This window comes from Leucoraja erinacea, chromosome 11, assembly GCF_028641065.1.
Source record: "Leucoraja erinacea ecotype New England chromosome 11, Leri_hhj_1, whole genome shotgun sequence".
Taxonomy (NCBI): domain Eukaryota; kingdom Metazoa; phylum Chordata; class Chondrichthyes; order Rajiformes; family Rajidae; genus Leucoraja; species Leucoraja erinaceus.
In genome coordinates, this window is record NC_073387.1 from 16,841,447 (window position 1) to 16,861,264 (window position 19,818).

Consider the following 19,818-nt stretch of genomic DNA (forward strand, 5'->3'; position numbering starts at 1 on the left):
TCAAGCAGCATTGAAACAGCCTCAATGACAAAAAAAATGCTTTGGATATTAAAACAATCTGATCTGTGTTAACAAATGATAGTATGAATAAGAACCGATACAGAACACAGAACGCAAAATGTCGAACAGTGCAACACAGGAATAGCCCCATTGGCCCACAATATCTGTGCCAAACATGAGGCCAAGACTAACCATTTTCTGCCTGCACATAATCCAGATCCCTCCATTCCCTGCATATGCATGGGCAAAACTACAGTCTCTTAAATGCCACTGTTCAAATTCTTTTGCAGGAAGTTTTTGACTTTCTCCACTGACACCCCATAACATCTTCCCAGATCAATCTTTTTTACACAAAGGGTGATGGGTTTATGGAATGGGCTTCCAGAGGAGGTCATTGGAAAGTGAAGCATCTACCTGAGAAAGTGATGAAGGTAGATACTCTCACAATATTTAAGATGTATCTGGACAAGGCCTAGATCGAGTGAATGTGGTGTCTAAGCCCAGAGGCCACAGCCTCATTATAAAATTACATCCCTTTATAAAGCTGAGAAAATAATTTCAGTAATCAGAGGTTGGTGAATTTGTGGAATTCATTGTCACAGACAGCTGCGGAGGTCAAGTCAATGGATATTTTTAACGTGGAGATTGATAGATTCTTGATTAGCACGGGTGTGAGGGGTTATGGAGCGAAAGCAGGAGAATAGGGTTGAGAGAGAAAGATAATCAGCCATGATTGAATGGTGGTGTAAACTTAATTGGCTGAATGGCCTAATTCTGCTCCTAGAGCATATGAACTTATGAACAATGAATTACTGACATGCGGCAGGCTATAGACCAAGCGCTAATAAATTTTAATTAGTATATATAGTTAAAAAAGACAAATAATACTTGAGTAACTCAGCGGATTGAACAGCATCTCTGGAAAAAATGACGGTGAGTTTCAGGTTGGGACCCTTCTTCAGATTTTTTTAGAATATATAGTAACTTGATGGATGTCATAGACATGGTAGTTTGGATTGCCTGCTTCTGTGCTGTACTACTCTGTAACTCTGATTCTTATTGCTTTAATACACTGTCAGCTTTACACCTTTGGCAGCTACATCACCCAAATGCTCAGTGATATTCTTATCCCTCTCTATATCAGAAATAATTTAACTGGGGCAGAAGAAGACCTTTGACAAGTCTTCCGTAAAAGTAACCCTAATCTGAAACATTAACTTTGTTTCTCTTTCCAAATATACTGCCTGCCATGCAGGTTATTTCCAGTATTTTTTCAGATTTAGAGTCATGGCGACATAGAGTAAAACGGTATGAAAACAAGCCCTTCAGCCCAACTTGCCCAAGCCGAGCAACATGCCCCATCTACACCTGTCCCACCTGCCTGCATTTGGTCCATATCCCCCTACATCTATCCTATCCATGTACCTGACTAATTGTTTCTTAAACTTAGCAATAGTGCCTGCCTCATCTACCTCCTTTGGCCGCTCTTTCCATTCACCCACCACACTTTTTGTAAAGAGTTCTAACATTAGATTTGATTTTCACTAATATTTAATAAATATTAGAAATTAAAGAAAATTAATATATAACATGGAAATCACAAAAGCGATTACATATATTAAATTAACAGCATTAAATCAACCAAATATCAACTAGCTACAAAAGATAGACACAAAATGCTAGAGTAACTTAGCAGGTCAGGCAGCACCTCTGGAAAAATGTTTAAAGAACTTTCCTGACCCAAAACGTCACCTATCCATTTTTTCCAGAGATGCTGCCTGACCTATTGATTTACTCCAGCATATTATGTAATTTCTTTAGTGTAAACCAGCATCTGCAGTTCCTTGATATTACATTGTAATGAGCTACAAGTTACCTACCTCTCTTACAGCCATTTGACTCCTTTGCAATGAATGGGGCTGAATCAGTGCTAATTGTGAATTCAGCAGGCGGACTGCTGTTGGGAAATTGCAATGGATTTCACTCCATCTTTAAATTGTGTCCAGAATGGAGATCAAAGGAATTACAGCAAAGGTCAGCTGTAAGTTTGTGACTTCCATTGCCATGCAGAACCTTTCTGCAGAAATTTTGAGATGATATTTTCTATAAACGGCTTTGTTTGTCAATGTATTCCAACTCAGTGATTTATCTTTTCTTTAATATTATGTTTTCCTTTGCAAATCAATTTGTTTCATGTTCATATGTGATAGGAACAATTAGGCCATTCAGCCCATCAAGTCTACTCCACCATTCAATCATGGCTGATCTATCTCTCCTTCCTAACCCCTTTCTCCTGCCTACCCCCCATAACCCATGACAGCCATACTATTCTGTGCTGTATTTCCCTGCAACTACGCAGCACAAATATGCGGCTGACCTGATGATATAGCATTTCCTGACTTTTGATGTATTGAAGAACATGGTACAAATTCTGTTTTTTTTTAATTTGCAATCTCTTTAAGGTAAATTTATGTGTGCTTACATAAACGCATAAAGTTCTCAATTTTAGTTCAGTTGACAAAATCCTTGCCTGTGAATCAGAGGGTTCTTGGTTCAAAACAAACTGCTGGAGGAACCTTTCAGGTCAAAGTGAAGAAGGATCCCGAGGAAGTGTCGTCTGTTCATTTCCTTCCGCAGCTGCTGCCTGACCCGTTGAGTTCTTCCAATAGTTTATTTTTACCCAAGATTGAGGCCACTGAAATTGACAAACAACTGCTTTGATTGTCACTTATCAATGATACTCTGTCGTACAATGTAACAATTTGACTTCAGTATTTTTAGCTTGCGGTAACAAAAATACTGCTAGGTAGTTGGAGAAAATCCCTTACTTAGTTATAGCGGGTAATCGGCAATAATAGACATCTTTCCCCACCAATGATATGTTATAAAATGGTTTATGTGTATATTTGCTTGCCCGCGTAATTTTGACCTTCATTTCTACTCCGGCCTACACTGCGTATTGATACATTATCACTTGCCAGCACAAAACCTCAACTACTATACATCTCATTACAAATATTTACAAATGTACCCAATTGCACAGGACTAATATCGCAATTAAGCATATGCGTCTACAGTAAGCCAGTGGATAGCAACAACTTTGTGTAATCCAAAATTTACCTTTACTAGAATTTTTCACCTAAATTTACATTCAAGGATTGATTTACAACATACAACATTACTGATGTTCAAATTTCCAGGAGAGTGTTGACATTGGCATTGGTAGATACAGCATGGAAACAGGTCCTCTTGTCCCACCAAGTCCATGTCGACCTTTGAACACACATTCACACCAGTACTATGTTATCCTATTTTTTCATCCACTCCATAAACACTAGGCACAATTTACAGAGGGACGTCTTTAGGATGGGGGATGTAACCGAAGCACCCAAAGGAAACACACGCGGACACAGGGCGAATGTACAAACTTCACACAGGCATTGCTTGAAACACACGGGCGCTTTGAATATTCACACTAACAAGGTTTTTCCAAGTTGGGAGTATTGCCAATAATAAAGTTAGCAAACGACTTTTTGAGGTTTAGTTTATTTAGAGATGCAGCATGGAAACAGGTTCTTTGGCCCACTGAGTCCATGCCAACTATTGGTCACCCATACGCTAGTTCTGTCATCCCACTTTCATATCCTACACACTAGGGACAATTTACAGAGGCCAATTAACCTACAAACCTGCACGTCTTTGGAATGTGGGAGGAAACCGGAGCACCCAGAGAAAACCCACACGGTGACAGGAAGAACAAACAAACTCCATACAGACAGCACCCTTAGCCAGGATCGAACCTGAGTCTCTGACACTGTAATCAAATCTACCACGGTAACTCTGTGCCGCCTGTTCTCGAACCGCACATGTGTAAACTGTCTGACAGAAATGAAGAGTCACATTTTTTTTGTCATTTTAAAACACAGTTAATATTAATATGTTAATTGGAATTTAAAGACCATGTTGGGTTAAAACATTTCTGAAGTGCACCAAAATCTTCTGCTGTATGTTTCAATGACAGCATGTACGAACCACTCCTTCACAAAGGAGAGAGATGCAAACCTACGACTACCACAGATGAGATCCAAGTATTATTTTTTTCACACCAAGGATTCTGGAGATGTTTCATCTATTTTTAAGAGGAACATAAGTAGAATTTAAATCAATCATAAATGCTCCAGCAAGTATTGCATGCAAATTAACAAACACATATTGTTATTTTTCGGGTTTTCTTGCTACGTTGCTCTCTCTCACCACTGGACAGTGAAATTATCAATCATTCATGTAGAACGGCAAGAAACCAAGATTTATTAATAATCGCTGCAGCAGCCTGCAGGAAATAATGTATGCATAATATCGTTACAAAAACCTTTTAATCCACAGATACATTGAAATCAATTTTAAAATTGTAAAACCCAAACCAATATCTTTCACTATAATATCTTACAATGCGTTTGCCCTTGTCTTAAAATCCCATCTAATTCCCAATGTTTCTCTTCTGCTCTTGGCTTCTGAATAGTCTTTCTATAAACTAGGGCACTGTTCGATTTATAATGTAATATAAAGGAACTGCAGATGCTGGTTTATAGACAAAATACCTATTGTACTTGAGTTTCGGCAGCACTGTGGTGTGGCGGTGGAGTTGCTGCCTCGCAGCACCAGAGTCCCGCATTCGATCCTGACTATGAGATGCTGCATGTTCGCTGAGATACTCCAGCTTATGAGCACTTTAGATGGGGCATCTTGGTCGGCATGGACGAGTTGGGCTGATGGGCTTGTTTCCGTAATGTATGATTCTATGACTCTCTCTCCAAAGGGCACATATGTCGGGTAAGGGGAAAGGATTTGGTGTGGATTTGAAAAAGAGTGTTGTTGGAATCAGGAATTTGCTGCATGAAGAGATAATCGAGTAGGTGTTTTAGTTTTAGTTTGTTTAGTTTAGTTTAGTTTATTATCACGTGTACTGAGATAGTACCCTGGATCTACCGCTGCACCACCGTACTGTCCACTTACATTAGTTATCACAAAATGTAAGATTCTATATGAGCACTTATGATTTGCCAGCACGTAGATGGCTTCTGTCCAAATGCTGTTGAACAGGACTAGTATAGATTGGTTTGTGATGGCAAGCATAGGAATAATCGGTTGAAGTACTTGCTGCTGTAATGTATGACTCTATTGCCCCTGTCCCACTTAAGAAACCTGAATGGAAACCTCTGGAGACTTTGCGCCCACCCAAAGTTTCCGTGTGGTTCCCAGAGATTGCAGGTGGTTGCCGGAGGTTGCAGTTAGTGGAAGCAGGTAGGGAGACTGACAAAAACCTCCGAAAACCTCCAGGAACCTCCGGGAACTGCACGGAAACCTTGGGTGGGACGCAAAGTCCCCAGAGGTTTCTGTTCAGGTTTCCTAAGTGGGACATGGGCATATGACTCTAACTCTGAATTACAATTTTGACAAACGCAAAGTTGGCCCAAATCTTCCATAGCTTTAGGTTTGGTGTTAAGGGCTTGTTAATGCAAGCACTGGTGAGTATTTCCAATGCTGTCCAAGACTATTACACTTATCAATCTGTGAAGAAGTCAACTGTCTGAAGGCATTGCTGCAGCTCTGCTCTTGTGCACATTATAACAATAATCTGTGACCGCTCACAGCAACAGGACCCTCTCTAGAGATTCCAACTGTTCAATATCAAAACAAAGTTTATACCACAAGTTGCTGCTCTCAGGTTCGCAGATATGATTTTCTGTGAGATTAAGTTTGACCAACCCTAAATATTCCTCAAGCCATAAAACGTCTAGGTCCTTACATCACTTACACATCCAGCTCTTGATCTAAGAGATGGTTTAATGAGTTGTAGCAATCACTTTTTAAGATCAATATGCGTCTCTACCTTCTTAAATGACAGCTTTCAGCAATGGGGATTTGAAAACGATACTGCAAGAAACATCAATGAACATCTTTTTTTAAACAGCCATCAAGTTGCATGGTGCTGACACCTTTCAAAAAATCTGAACTCGTACCTATGGTGCAGAAATGGAAAATGGCACATCAAAAATGTGTTCAGTGTTAGTGAAAGTCATCAAGATGGATTTTAACGGATTCTTAATCTGCACCATGAGTCTTTTGTCCTTGACAGACTCTCAATCAAGTGGCAGCTGGAGTAGCATGCTTGACTTGCATTTAATCCACGGGAGTCTGCAACAGGCTGGACTTTGAATGTAATGGTGGTAGGGGGAGAGTTACTACTGGATGCGTTTGTGGGTGTCTGGTATTCCTTGTGGCAACCATATACATTTGGTCATTGCCTATTTCCATCGCTTCTTTGATGCTGCCTCACCCGCTGAGTTTCTCCAGCATTTGTGTCTACCAAATACGATGGTCCTTGGTTTATCATTTTAACTCCCAGCGGGAAGTATTCCGGGGGTTAATGAGTAACTGCATTTAACCACCAGTGATTAATTAGCATTCACTAAGGGTGGTGGAGTCAGATCGCTGGATACATTTATGGTAGAGATAGATTTTCTCTCTGATTTTGAGAAAATCTCTTCCATATTTTCAGCACCACGAGTATTTTGCATTTCCCAAAAAGAAGGCAAATAGTTTGTGTGATGTATATTCTCATTTAACATCAACCATTGATTTGTGGGTAGTCAGGTCATGGGTCCATCCACCAAGATGTCAGGATTTCTGATTAGGGGAGAGAATGCCTTTATATCTTAAGCATTACCAAACACATTAAATTAATTCATTGTTGCTTGTGCTCTTTGGTTGAGCTAAGAATAAAGCATCAGTCATCCAAAGTCAAATAAAACATATGCCGTGCACAGTCAAACTAAACAGCGATGTCAAATGACACCAGCATGATTATAAATATGTCTGAAAGAAAGTAATAGTGTGTGATCACAGAACACAGTGGAAGAATTGAACAATGAATCCCTCAAACATCCATCTTTCTGTCTTAACAATAATCATTTGCTGTTTCTCACTGTGGTAAAGGTAGAAGCAACATTTGGCCAGCTTTCAATTATTTCTTAAATGGAGAAGCACATGGATAATATTCCTCTATGAATAATCCCATATTAGTTGCCTGGCAGTGTGGAGCTATAGAGCTTCACCTTTTTCTACCAAAAGGAAATTAAATGTAAAGTAGCGATTTTTCCATTGATCATTTTAACCAATGTGCAGTCTTCATAATGATTACCCAATGCTGTTTCATTTTGCCTTCTTACCTAACCAATCTTAAGGATGAAAGGGAGTTTCTTAATTATATTGCCTGTTCATGTTTTCATTCTCATCATACAGATCCCTTTGCAAAATGACCACTCACAGACACCATATCTTCTCAAAGCCACACTACAAAGCCATGAAGTTACAATACCTTCACAAACATTCTCATCAGATGTTAATTAGGTCATTGTTTTCACTGTGCTTCTTTGTCCTGCAGGTCCCAGCATTTCTCTCTGCCTCTCTCTTGCTAGTAGCCTACTCCTGAATCCTGTTGGGATATTTCACATCAAGTCCCCAGCTACACCTTTTCAGTAAAAGACCCCTAATCAGTCCCAATATAAGCTATTCCATAACTTACTATTAATATATTCATTATTCATAATAGGTTTTAATTTTACTGATATCTTTTTTTCGCCTTTGCTACTGAAGGTTTTTGTAGAGACAATTATGTTCAGTTAACTGGCATGTGGAACATATACACCAAGCAGGCCACTACAAAGGTGGATGTAGCCCAGTCCATCACACAGACCAGACTCCTCACAATTGCATCCAACTTCACTTCACACTGCCTCAAGAAAAAAGCCAACATAATCAAATCCCTTTCCCATCCCAGTCATTCTTTCTTCTCTCCACTCCCATCGGGTAGAAGATACAGAAACTTGAAAACGCACACCACCAGAATTAGAAAGAGTATCCTTTCCCTCAGGCTTCTGAATGCTCCTTCCACAAGCTAGTTTCCAGTCCAATTCACCTCTATTTCATTGAGGAGATTGGACTTTGTCTCGAGGATTGGTGCGTTAAAATGCTGAGAACTATATTCTGGACTCTGTATCTCTCCCCTCGCCAGGATACAGTCAAATTCACCTCCGCCCATTGCCGACATTGAACTTTGCCTCTGGAAGTGTTGCACAACAATGCTGAGAACCATATTATGTACTCGATATCTTTCACTTTGCTCAACCTATTGTACTTGACTTTGGCTTGATTGTATTTATCAATGGCATGTCTGATTAGATTGGATAGCATGAAAAACAAAACCTTTCACTGTACATTAATATACGTGACTATAATAAACCTAAATCAAAATCTACTGAAGATTAAACCCTGTTCATGCACTAACTCCAATTACAGTGGAGATCTCTGTGACTGACGAGACATAATGGAATCAGAAGAGTCCAATAACAATGAGCTTTGAGCGAGCAGAAAGATGGAACACTTTAATGCATTTTATTCACCTCAAGTTGCATCAACATAAAATGTTGATACACTTCATCTGCAGCATGCAAATACATTGTAATTTTATTCATCAGTGCTAAATGTTCAATTAATATTAATGATTTTATTTAAATTAATTCCCAGTGAGTTTGCACATTAGTGCAGAGGAATTACAATGGATGAACTGTTGTGTGACAACTTGGTGAAGACTCGAATGATAAACAATATTTGAGTTGGAGCAAAAGATGAGCTTCTGGAGGAACTCAACAGGTCATGCAGCATCTGTGCAAGTAAATGGAAGTCAATGTTTTGGGTTGAGACCCTTTATCTAGTGTATATTGGGTGGCACAGTGACACAGCAGTAGAGTTACTGCCTTACAGTGCCAGGAATGCGGACTCGAACTTGACCTCCGTTGCAGTCTGTAAGGTGTTTGTACGTTCTCCCCGTGACCACATGGATATTCTCCGGGTGCTCAGGTTTCTTCAAGCACTCCAAAGATGTACAAGTTTGTAGTTAATTGACTTAGATAAAATTGTTTCTAGTGGGTAGGGATAATGTAAATATGTGGGGGGATTGCTGGTCGGCACGGACACAGGGTACCAAAGGGCCAGTTTCCGTGCTGTATCTCTAAAGTCTAATGGGGTCGAGAGAAGATTGTCAAAAGCGGTGAGGAAGTGGGGTAGGGCAGGAACCAACAAATGATTGATGGATTCAGGAGAGGAGGGGTTACTTGGTAGATTTAGTGATACAGCGCGGAATCAGGCACTCCGGACCACCGAGTCTTCACCGACCAGCGATCACCGCATACACTAGCACTATTCTACACACTAGGGGCAATTTACAAGGGGTGGGGGATGTTGGTTTGGAAAGAACAATAAAAGCAAATTGTTGCATGTTGGTAATTTAAACCAGGGCAAAACTTACACAATCAAGCTGGAAAACACCTGGGTGAAGAAAGCGAATGGTATGTTAGCATTCATTGCAAAAGGCTTTGAGTATAGGAGCAGGCAGGTTCTACTGCAGTTGTACAGGGTCTTGGTGAGACCACACCTGGAGTATTGCGTACAGTTTTGGTCTCCAAATCTGAGGGAGGACATTATTGCCATAGAGAGAGTGCAGAGAAGGTTCACCAGACTGATTCCGGGGATGTCAGGACTTTCATATGAAGAAAGACTGGATAGACTTGGCTTATACTCGCTAGAATTTAGGAGATTGAGGGGGGATCTTATAGAAGCTTACAAAATTCTTAAGGGTTTGGACAGGCTAGATGCAGGAAGATTGTTCCCGATGTTGGGGAAGTCCAGGACAAGGGGTCACAGCTTAAGGATAGAGGGGAAATCCTTTAAGACCGAGATGAGAAAAACATTTTTCACACAGAGAGTGGTGAATCTCTGGAACTCTCTGCCACAGAAGGTAGTTAAGGCCAGTTCATTGGCTATATTTAAGAGGGAGTTAGATGTGGTCCTTGTGGCTAAAGGGATTAGGGGGTATGGAGAGAAGGTAGGTACGGGATACTGAGTTAGATGATCAGCCATGATCATATTGAATGGCGGTGCAGGCTCGAAGGGCCGAATAGCCTACTCTTGCACCTATTTTCTATGTATCCATGTATCTAACACTGAGTGCAAGTTCAAATGTGGGTGCTGGTATTGGAGCTAGCTGATACTGGTATCTGGCATTGGAGCTTTGCCATCCAATAGAAGTACTCAAAATGGAAGCATTGTTTGATTAGTTTACTGTTTGTAGGGGCTTGCTTTGTTCATGTTATCTACCGTGTTTGCGCTATAGAACAAAGGTGCTTATTCAGCCATAAAGCATTTTGGACATCCTGAAATAAATGTGGAAAATACAATGTAAGTGCTGAATTGCCGTTATTTCACCAACCCAATAAATATCCTGAAGTTTCTTTCCATTTTGTGCCAGCTGACAATAACACTGAAGAAGTGTACAAGGGACTGAATCAATATTTCCCAATTTACACACAGAATTACCCTGTGGACCTCCCAACATAAAATATAACTCATCAGTAAAAACGTTGTAAAAATTTGGCTCTGGGCGAAAGAGGTTATCGTTATATTGTACACACTATGTTAGAGTCACAGTCATAGAGTGATACCGTGTGGAAACATGTCCTTCGGCCCAAATTTCTCACACCGACCAACATGTCTCAGCTACACTGGTCAATTATGTTTTCGCTCTTACTGGTTTTGAAGATATCCTTAACTTTATCCTTAATTGGATGCAGACAATTGTCACCACATCATAGACTGAGTCAAATACCATTTTTCATTATGAAGGTACATTGTCCTGGTTTAATAGTCATAGAGTCATAGATTAATATAGTGTGGAAACAGGCCCTTCGGCCCAACTCGCCCACACCTGCCAACAATGTCCCTGCTACCCTAGTCCCACTTGCCTGCGTTTGGTCCTTAAAGGGCCTGTCCCACTTTCACGACCTAATTCGCAACCTTTTTTACTCATGGACATTTTTCATCAGCCTAGAAAAACTCCCCGACCTACTTGATGGCACGAGTCCCTACGACAAGCATCACAACCTACCTACGACCCACCTATGGCCTCCTACGACCTCGTGACGACCATGCTGCGAGTATGAGTCAAGGACAAACTCAGCAGAGGTTGTGAATTAGGTCATGAAAGTGGGATAGGCCCTTTACCCTCCAAACTTGTCCAATCCATATACCTGTCTAACTGTTTCTTAAATGTTGGGATAGTCCCAGACTCAACTATCTCCTCTGGCAGCTTGTTCCTACACCCACCACCCTTTGTATGAAAAAGTTACCCCTCAGGTTCCTATTAAATCTTTTCCCCTTTACCTTACACCTACAGTATGTCCTTGGTCCTCGATTCACCTACTTTGGGCAAAAGACTCTGTGCATCCACCCGATCTGTTCCTCGCATGATTTTGTACACATATAGTGTTGGATAATGTTGACCAAGTTTACTTACTAATTCAACAAAGATAATAGATTCAATGCTCTGACACCTGTCTATGTAAAAAAAAAACTTGGTGTTGGTTACTCAGTGAAGTGACACTATGTCACCAACTAGACAACTGGTCCTGACCTCATTGGAGACCGTTGAGCTATCTTTAATTGTCAGTAGTCAGTAATACTGTTCCACCACTGGATTCATATTATCCAACAAGAGGAATCCGCGTAGATCATCAAGGAGGCATGATACCTGCCCGCAATGTCGGACTCAGAAGTCCCTATGGGAATGATCTGTCGGATCCAGCTGGGCCAGAGTTCCAGAGCCACTATCGGAGGGGGCCAAGCTACCACATTTTCAGGAGGACTTCCAAGAGGCGGGTGGGGCGGATTTCAAATGCGCTCTCGTGATTTTGTCTGGATTAAAGGAAGTGCCAGACCATCGGTGGTGGAAAAGAGAGAAGAAAAGATAACTGAAGACTGTAAAGAAAATGTCACTGATGGTTTAGTAGCTAAATCACAGGAAATAAAGCAATATTTCATAACCTAACAGGAATAAACATTTCCCGGGATTGCTTGGTACCTGCGATAGACAAATAAAATCAGAAACTGCACCATTATTCATCAATGATTCTGAAAATGATTGTTCAAAGTATGTCAAAGCTCCGAGGTGATTGATTGAACTCACAAATAAACAAAATATGACCTGTCAGTGAGATGATGCATCCAGATTAGTCTAGACACACGTTAAATAACCTTGCTAAAATGACTTTCATTGCGCATAGTCTTCCTGAGATAAATGATAACAAAGGAAGCATTGCATCAAAACATATTGCTCCCCTGAATGAATGACGTTAGGCATTGGATCCATCTCAGTCGCTGATGGTTGTTTAAAGGCATAACATGAAATTAACAAAAACATGCAGTCATAATATCCGAGCATTATCTGCTGGGGCCATGAGAGGTGAGGACATGACTCATTAACATTGTGGAAAAAGTCATAGAGAGGGAGTCATTGAGTCAACAGGCCCTTCATCCAACTTGCCCATGCCGACCAATATGCTACATTTATACTAGTCCCACCTGCCTGTGCTTGGCCCATAACTCTCAAAATCTATCCTATCCATGTACTCTCCAGATGTCTCTTAAATGTTATGATAGTACCTGCCTCAACAACCTGTTCTGGAAGCTTGTTCAATATACCCACCACCCTTGGTGTAAAATAAAAGTATCCATCAGGTTCCTATTAAATCTTCCCCCCCTCACCTAAACCCATGTCCTCCAATTCCTGATTTCCCTACTTAGGATAAAAGACTGTGCATTTACCCTATCTATTCCTCTCATGATCTCATGCATCTCATGCATCTCCATAAAGATCGCTCCTCAACTTCCTGCACTCCAAGGAATAAAGTCCTAGCCTGCCTCTCCAGCCTCTCCCTATAGTTCAGGCTATTGAGTTCTTGCAATGCATTCTTTGCACTTTTTCCAGCCTAACAACATCTTGCCTATAACAGGGCGACCTTAACTGAACATAGTACTCTAAATGTGGTCTCACCAATGTCTTGTAATACTGAAACATGATCTCCGAATTTCTACTCAATACTCTGCCTGATGAAGGCTAATGTATTGAAAGCCGGTCGATCCTCGTCGTCAATGTACTGGAGCAGTTTATGCAAACCGACGTCCCACTCATTGTGTCCTGCGGTCACCTCCTACAGTTATCCTGAAGGCGATGGAGCCGATATGCTGGTTCACTCTCCTACTGGTCCTTCCTCCTTGCATCGAACTTGTCCAGCTCCATCCTGGTTTCGCTTTCTGCTGAGCCTTTGTGCAGGATCCCGGTCCCATCAACCGCCGAGCCTTCAGGCAAGGTCCCATCGACACACTGTCAGCTCATAATCATAATCATAAGCATAATAGTACTTTACTAGCCAAGTATATTTTGCAATATACGAGGAATTTGATTTGTCATACAGTCACACCAATAAAGAGCAACAAGCCACCCAAATAAATGTTCAACATGAATATCCACCACAACGACTCCCCCACAATTCTTACTGTGATGGAAGACAAAATAAGTTCAATCTTCTTCCCTTTGTTCTCCCACGGTCGGGACACTCAAACCTTCTGTTGTCGGGGCGATCTTGGCTCCCGTAGCCGCCAGTCGACCACTCCACATGGGGGCGATCAAACTCCTGCATCGGGGGGATCTTAGCTTACCCACACCAGCCGATCAAGCCCCGGGTTGGGGCTAGTTGAACCTCCTGTGACTTGGAGCTTCCCAACATTAGTCTCTACCCGAGACTGCGAGCTCCTCAATGGTGCAATCCGCAGGCCGCAGTTCGAGCATCAATCCCAGGCAGGGGATTGCAGGATCCGATGGTAAGTCCACGACCCCGCGGTGGGGCTCAAAGTCAGTCTCGAGCAAGGCCACCAGATCCATGAGCGACCTGGAGATACGATCCAGAAAACGATCGCATCTCCGAGAAGGTAAAAGATTGAAAAAAAGTTTCCCCAACCCCTTCCCTAATCCCCCACATAAAGCAAACCAGAGAACATTAATACGTACATTTAAAGCACACTAAAAATAACAAAAAAGACAAAAAGACAGACAGACTGTTGGCGAGGCCGCCATCCCTGTTGGCACTGCCCGCTTACCCCCATGGTCTCCCTGTTTTATTCTAACAGAGACATTCGTCCCTGCAGCATAACCATATTAATTTGCCTCTATCCTAATTCTGACGACGGATCTTTGACTTGGAATGGAAACTCTATTTCTCTTCCCACAGGAGTGCCCTGACCTGCTGATCATTTTACAACATTTTGTCTTTTCATTTTACATTCCCTCCATTTGCAGTTATTAAGATGTTCAATGTAATGTTCAAAAATGTTGCTGTCAATTTGCGAATGCAAGCAGGCATTAATAAATTAATGTGATAAATGTCCAGTTATATATATGTATGTATTTCCTATATATTTTAGGACATATATATGTCCTATATATATATGTTAGGACATATAGTTTAGTTTGTTTTATTATTGTCACATGTACTGAGGTACAGTGAAATGCTTAAGAAGGAACTACAAATGCTGGTTTAAATCAAAGATAGACACAAAAAGCTGGAGTAATTCAGTGGGACAGGCAGCATCTAATCGTCACCCATTCCTTCTCTCAAGAGATGCTGCCTGTTACTCCAGCTTTTTGTGTTAATCTACAGTGAAATGGGTTTTTTTTTCCCACAAAGCAGGTATTTCACCATTTCAACTATTACTCACTCGTTGATTTAGGAATGAATTTTATTTCCAATATCAATGTTAAAATTTCTTCTTATTAATTCCATTCACCTCTTGCTCCACTTTAATGAAGTTTGAACTTTCATAGAAACGCATAATATTCATTTAACTTGAACAAGTGAATACCAAGAGTAACTCAGCTACCTCTTTGAGTTTAACCTATATTCCACTGAAATAATTTATGAAAAAAGTAGCCTAAATTGTGGGCGAAATAACTAAATAAATTGAAAATGTTTTGATGCAATGTTCTCATACTTCGATTAAATTCTTGTTACTGAGTCAAGGCACGTTTTCCTTAGAATAAAGTAATAGGGTGGCACAGTGGTGCAGTGGTAGAGTTACCATCTTACAATGCCAGAGACCCGGGTTCGATCCTGACTATGAGCGTTGTCTGTACGGAGTCTTCAGACTCTGGTGTAGCAGTAGAGTTGTTGCATTACAGGGCCAGAGACCTGGGTTTGATCATTGGGAGAACATACAAACTCTGTACAGACAGCGCTCATAGTCAGGATCGAACCAGGATCTCTGGCACTGTAAGGTGGCAACTCTACCGCTGCACCACTGTGCCGCCCTGTTAATCCAGCATTTGTGTCATCATTTAACCTTTACGGATTTCCCCCCCCCCTGATTTCTACCACTCATTCCTGATTTCTTTCTATTGGCATATTAAATGGGATGATCTTGGTAGTGACTGAGGAATTAGTCTTTGCAATGTGATGTCGTGTTTTGCTTTTAATGTGATGCACTTGCCCAGGCCGCTTTTAAAATTCATTTTGAGATTCCATTGACAGCATCTGAGGCAGCTTCCGAATGATAATTTACTCTATTGTGCCAGGAGCATTGCCGCTAATCCTATTGCAAGTAGGCAATGGCACTTGACAAGGACATCATATGACATCTCCCCACCATGCGCAAAAATAAAATGCCCGAACCGTACACAGCCACTTCTTGTTATATTTCATGGGGCTTCAAGGTTTCCTCAGAATTAAACAATGACTTCTTTTCCCACAGGGCATTAGGTCGGTTGTGTTTAGCCATAATTTAATTTGATTATTTTTGCATTCGGAAAAACATTTGTTGCATTTCATGCTTGATTTCATCCCTCAAACATCTCTTCCCATTACTAGCTGATAGATATGACACAGAGAAATATATTGCAGCAAGACTTTATCTCCAAACATCTGTGAATGAAAAGAAGTATTGAGAAGCTCGGCCATGCAGATTTTACCTCATAAATTCATGATCATAAGATATAGGAGCAGAATTAGGCCATTCGGTCCATCGAGCCTGCTTCACCAATCAATCATGGCTGATTGACCTCCCTCTCAACTCCGTCCTCCTGCCTTCTTCCCATAAACTATGCCACCCTTACTAATCAAGAACTTAACATATCTCCACTATTATAAAATACAGCAACGAAACAGCCATCTCGGCCCTACAAGTCCATGCCGTGGCAATTTTTTTCCACTTAGTCCCACCGCCTGCTCTAGATAAATAACCCTCTTCCTTCTCTCCATATCTAAAAGGTTTATTTTTAAATGATACCTGAACCTGCCTCCACCTCTTCTCCTAGACTCATTCCCACTACCACTAACAGCCTCGTCCACATCAACGTATCATGACCCCTAAACTTCTGTCCAATTAATTCAAGAAGTTCATGTCCTCTTGTTGGTCCCTATTCTCACTTCTACAAAATCTGTGACAAAGACTTTTTATCCTTTAAAGCATTTTAAGATTTATTGGCAGGTATATTTTCTTTTTTCAGCTCCAAAATAAAGACCTAAATATAATGCAGTATTATCTTCACTTGTCTGAATCCCAGGCAACATTCTAGTAAATCTCCTCTGTACTCTCTCTAAATTGGCCACAGGCATGACCAAAATTGTAACCATTACCATTTGGTCCAAGACAGTGTGATAATTCTCCATAAAGTCACCCTCCCTCCTCATTTAACCTTTCTATTCCTTACTCCAACAGATAACATTATCCAGCTTCTATACTTAAATGCTCTGATTTATAACTAGCTAGCATACCAAAAGCTTTTGTTACCACCCTATCTATATGAGCTTCCACCTTCAAGGAACTATGCACGGTTATTCCCAGATCCCTCTGTTCAACTGTATTCTTCAATTACCATTACCATGTACGTCCTATTTGATTTGTCCTGCCAAGGAGTAGCACCTCGAGAAAAGCATTAAAAGTGCCATTTCCAGCCCATTTTCTGCTTTTTGTTTCACTCTCAGACTTTCCAGCAACCCGTTGTTTGATCCACAACACCCCCTTTCTGGTATCATCTACATACTTACTAATCCAATTTACCACACCTTCATCTAATCATTGCTCTGCATGACAAAACAAAGGACCCATCCAGTCCTGATGTACCCCACTAGTCACCTGCCTCCAACCCGATAAACAGCCATCCACCATTACCCTTTGGCTTCTCCCATTCAGCCACTGTTGAATCCATCTTGCTATTCCTGCATTTATACCCAACATTGAACCTTCTTAACCAACCTTCCATGAGGAACCTTGTCAAAGGCCTACTAAAGTCCATATAGACAACATCCACTGCTTTACCCTCGTCAATTTCCCTAGTAACCTCTTCAAAAAATTCAAGAAGATTAGTCAAACATGACCTTCCAGGCACAAATCCATGTTGACTGTTCCTAATCAGACCCTGTTTATCTAGATGCTTATATATATTATCTCTAAGTATCTTTTCCATTAATTTGCCCACCACTGAAGTCAAACTAACAGGTCTATAATTGCTAGGTTTACTCTTAGAACCCTTTTTAAACAATGGAACAACATGCGCAGTACGCCAATCCTCGGGGACTATTCCCGTTTCTAATGACAATGACATTAACAATCTCCGCTTTATAAAATACCCAACGACTTAGCCTGCACTACTGTTTGTGGCAATTATTTCCACAGATTCACCGCCCCCTGGATAAAGAAATTCTTCCTCAACTCTATTCAAAAGGTACGTCCTTTTATTCTGAGGCACAATCTACGCTTTATAAAATACCCAATGACTTTGCCTGCACTACTCTTTGTGACAATTATTTCGACAGATTCACCGCCCTCTGGATAAATAAATTCTTCCTCAACTCCATTCAAAAGGTACGTCCTTTTATTCTGAGGCTGTGCTCTCTGCTACTAGACTCTCCCACTACTAGAAACAGCCTCTCCACATCAACGTATCATGACCTGTCATTGTACAATATTTGTCAAGTGTTAATTTATATTGGTCATTATTACCACTTCTACAAAATCTGTGACAAAGATTTTTTTTTAAAGCAATTAACATTTATTGGCAAATATATTTTCTTTTTTCAGTTCCCAAAATGAAAATATAATGCAGTATTATCTTCATTTTCAATCACGGTGACAAGTCATTTGGTCTAAATTGTCCACAGGCATGATAATTCTCCATAAAGTCATCCTCCCTCCTCATCTAACCTTTCTATTCCTTACTCCCACAGATACTTATCCAGCTTCCTCTTAAATACATTAATATATAACTAGCTGCATATACATTTGTTCCAGCAGCTAGCAGGCTGTGGATTTTTATTATTATTTTATTCATGTGTTGAAAATCATAAAGACCAATAACATCAGCAATTGGCATCAGCCGCTTCACTTGGAGAGAGAAATCGAGAAAACGTTAAGTGTTTCCAGCGATTTCTGCTTTTTGTTTCGTTCAGACTTCCAGCAACACCGTTGTTTGATATTCTTTCACTTTCTGTACCTTACTGCTTTCTTCCATACCAAAGTAATCTAAAGAAGCTCTGCATGACAAAATAAAATCCTGTCCAGATGTGACCAATTCTCTCTCTCTCTCTCTCTCTCTCTCTCTCTCTCTCTCCTCCCCCCTCTCTCATCCCCCCCTCTCTCTCCCCCCCCTCTCTCCCCCCTCCCTCTCTCTCTCCTCCCCCCTCTCTCCCTCCCCCTCTCTCCCCTCTCCCCTCTCTCCCTCTCTCTGCCCCTCTCTCCCTCTACTGGCGATCGGCCGAAGCTTTTCCCAGGTGTGAGCAGGAGAATGCCATCAGCGGGCCTCCGCACCCCAGCGTTGGTGGTAGTAAAACCACAGACGCTTATCGGTATCTGCTGCTGCCGGTTGTGCCGCAATGTTGTCGGTGGAAGGTGGAAAAGGCTGTCGAGGCCATCACGGAGCTGTAGACACCCGATTGATGGAAGCGCCGTCCTGCTGCTTGTCTTGCCACAACTCGTCCGCTCTTTTGGCTAATTGCAGGGGGCCAGTGAAGTCGCTACTGACAAGGAGCAGGCGGATGTTATCTGGCATTTGTTCGAGGAACGCCTGCTCAAAGAGAAAACAAGGCTAGAGACCGTCCATTAGTGGGAGCATTTTGCTCATCAGTACTGATGGCTTGCGGTCACCGGGGCCGTCCATGTGCAGGATCCTGGAGGCCCGATCGCGGCAGCTGAACCCGAAAGTACGCAGCAGCAGTGCCTTGGGGCCCCCGTATTTGCCATCGGCTGGCGGTTGTTGAAGGTAAGGAATTAATCAACCGGCGGTTTCTTGGTCCAGCTCGCCGACCATGTAGAAATATTTAGTTGAATCAGTGACAATGTGTCAAACTTGGAATTGGGCCTCAATGTGCTGAAACTATATACGTGAGGTTGTGCCATCCAGAAAAATGAAAATGAAACTGCTGTTTGCTGGGCCAGTTGGTGTCGAGGTTTGCAGCTGTGTCCATAATAGCGGATCTGAAAAACATTTGGATCGAAGCGTTCACCACCTTTCCGACTATTTAAATGGCTGAGAATGTCTTTTGGCCTTGAAAATGCCATCCAAGCCTTTCAGCGGTTTATGGACATGGTAGGCCGGAGTTTGAATTTTTTATTCATCTACCTCAATGACATTATGGTCGCCAGCTGCTCTTGTCAAGAGCGGTTGCTATGCCAGTGCCTCAGTGACCATGGCCTCATCATTAATCCAACCAAGTGCCAGTTTGGCCTCAACTCGATTACCTTTCTCGGCCATCTTGTCACCCAACAGGGTGCAACCCTGCTCCCCGCCAAGGTGGAGGCTATTCGACAGTTTCCATGGCCAGTCAGGAGTTGGTTGGTATGATAAACTTTTACCATTGTTTCGTACCAGCGGCGGCC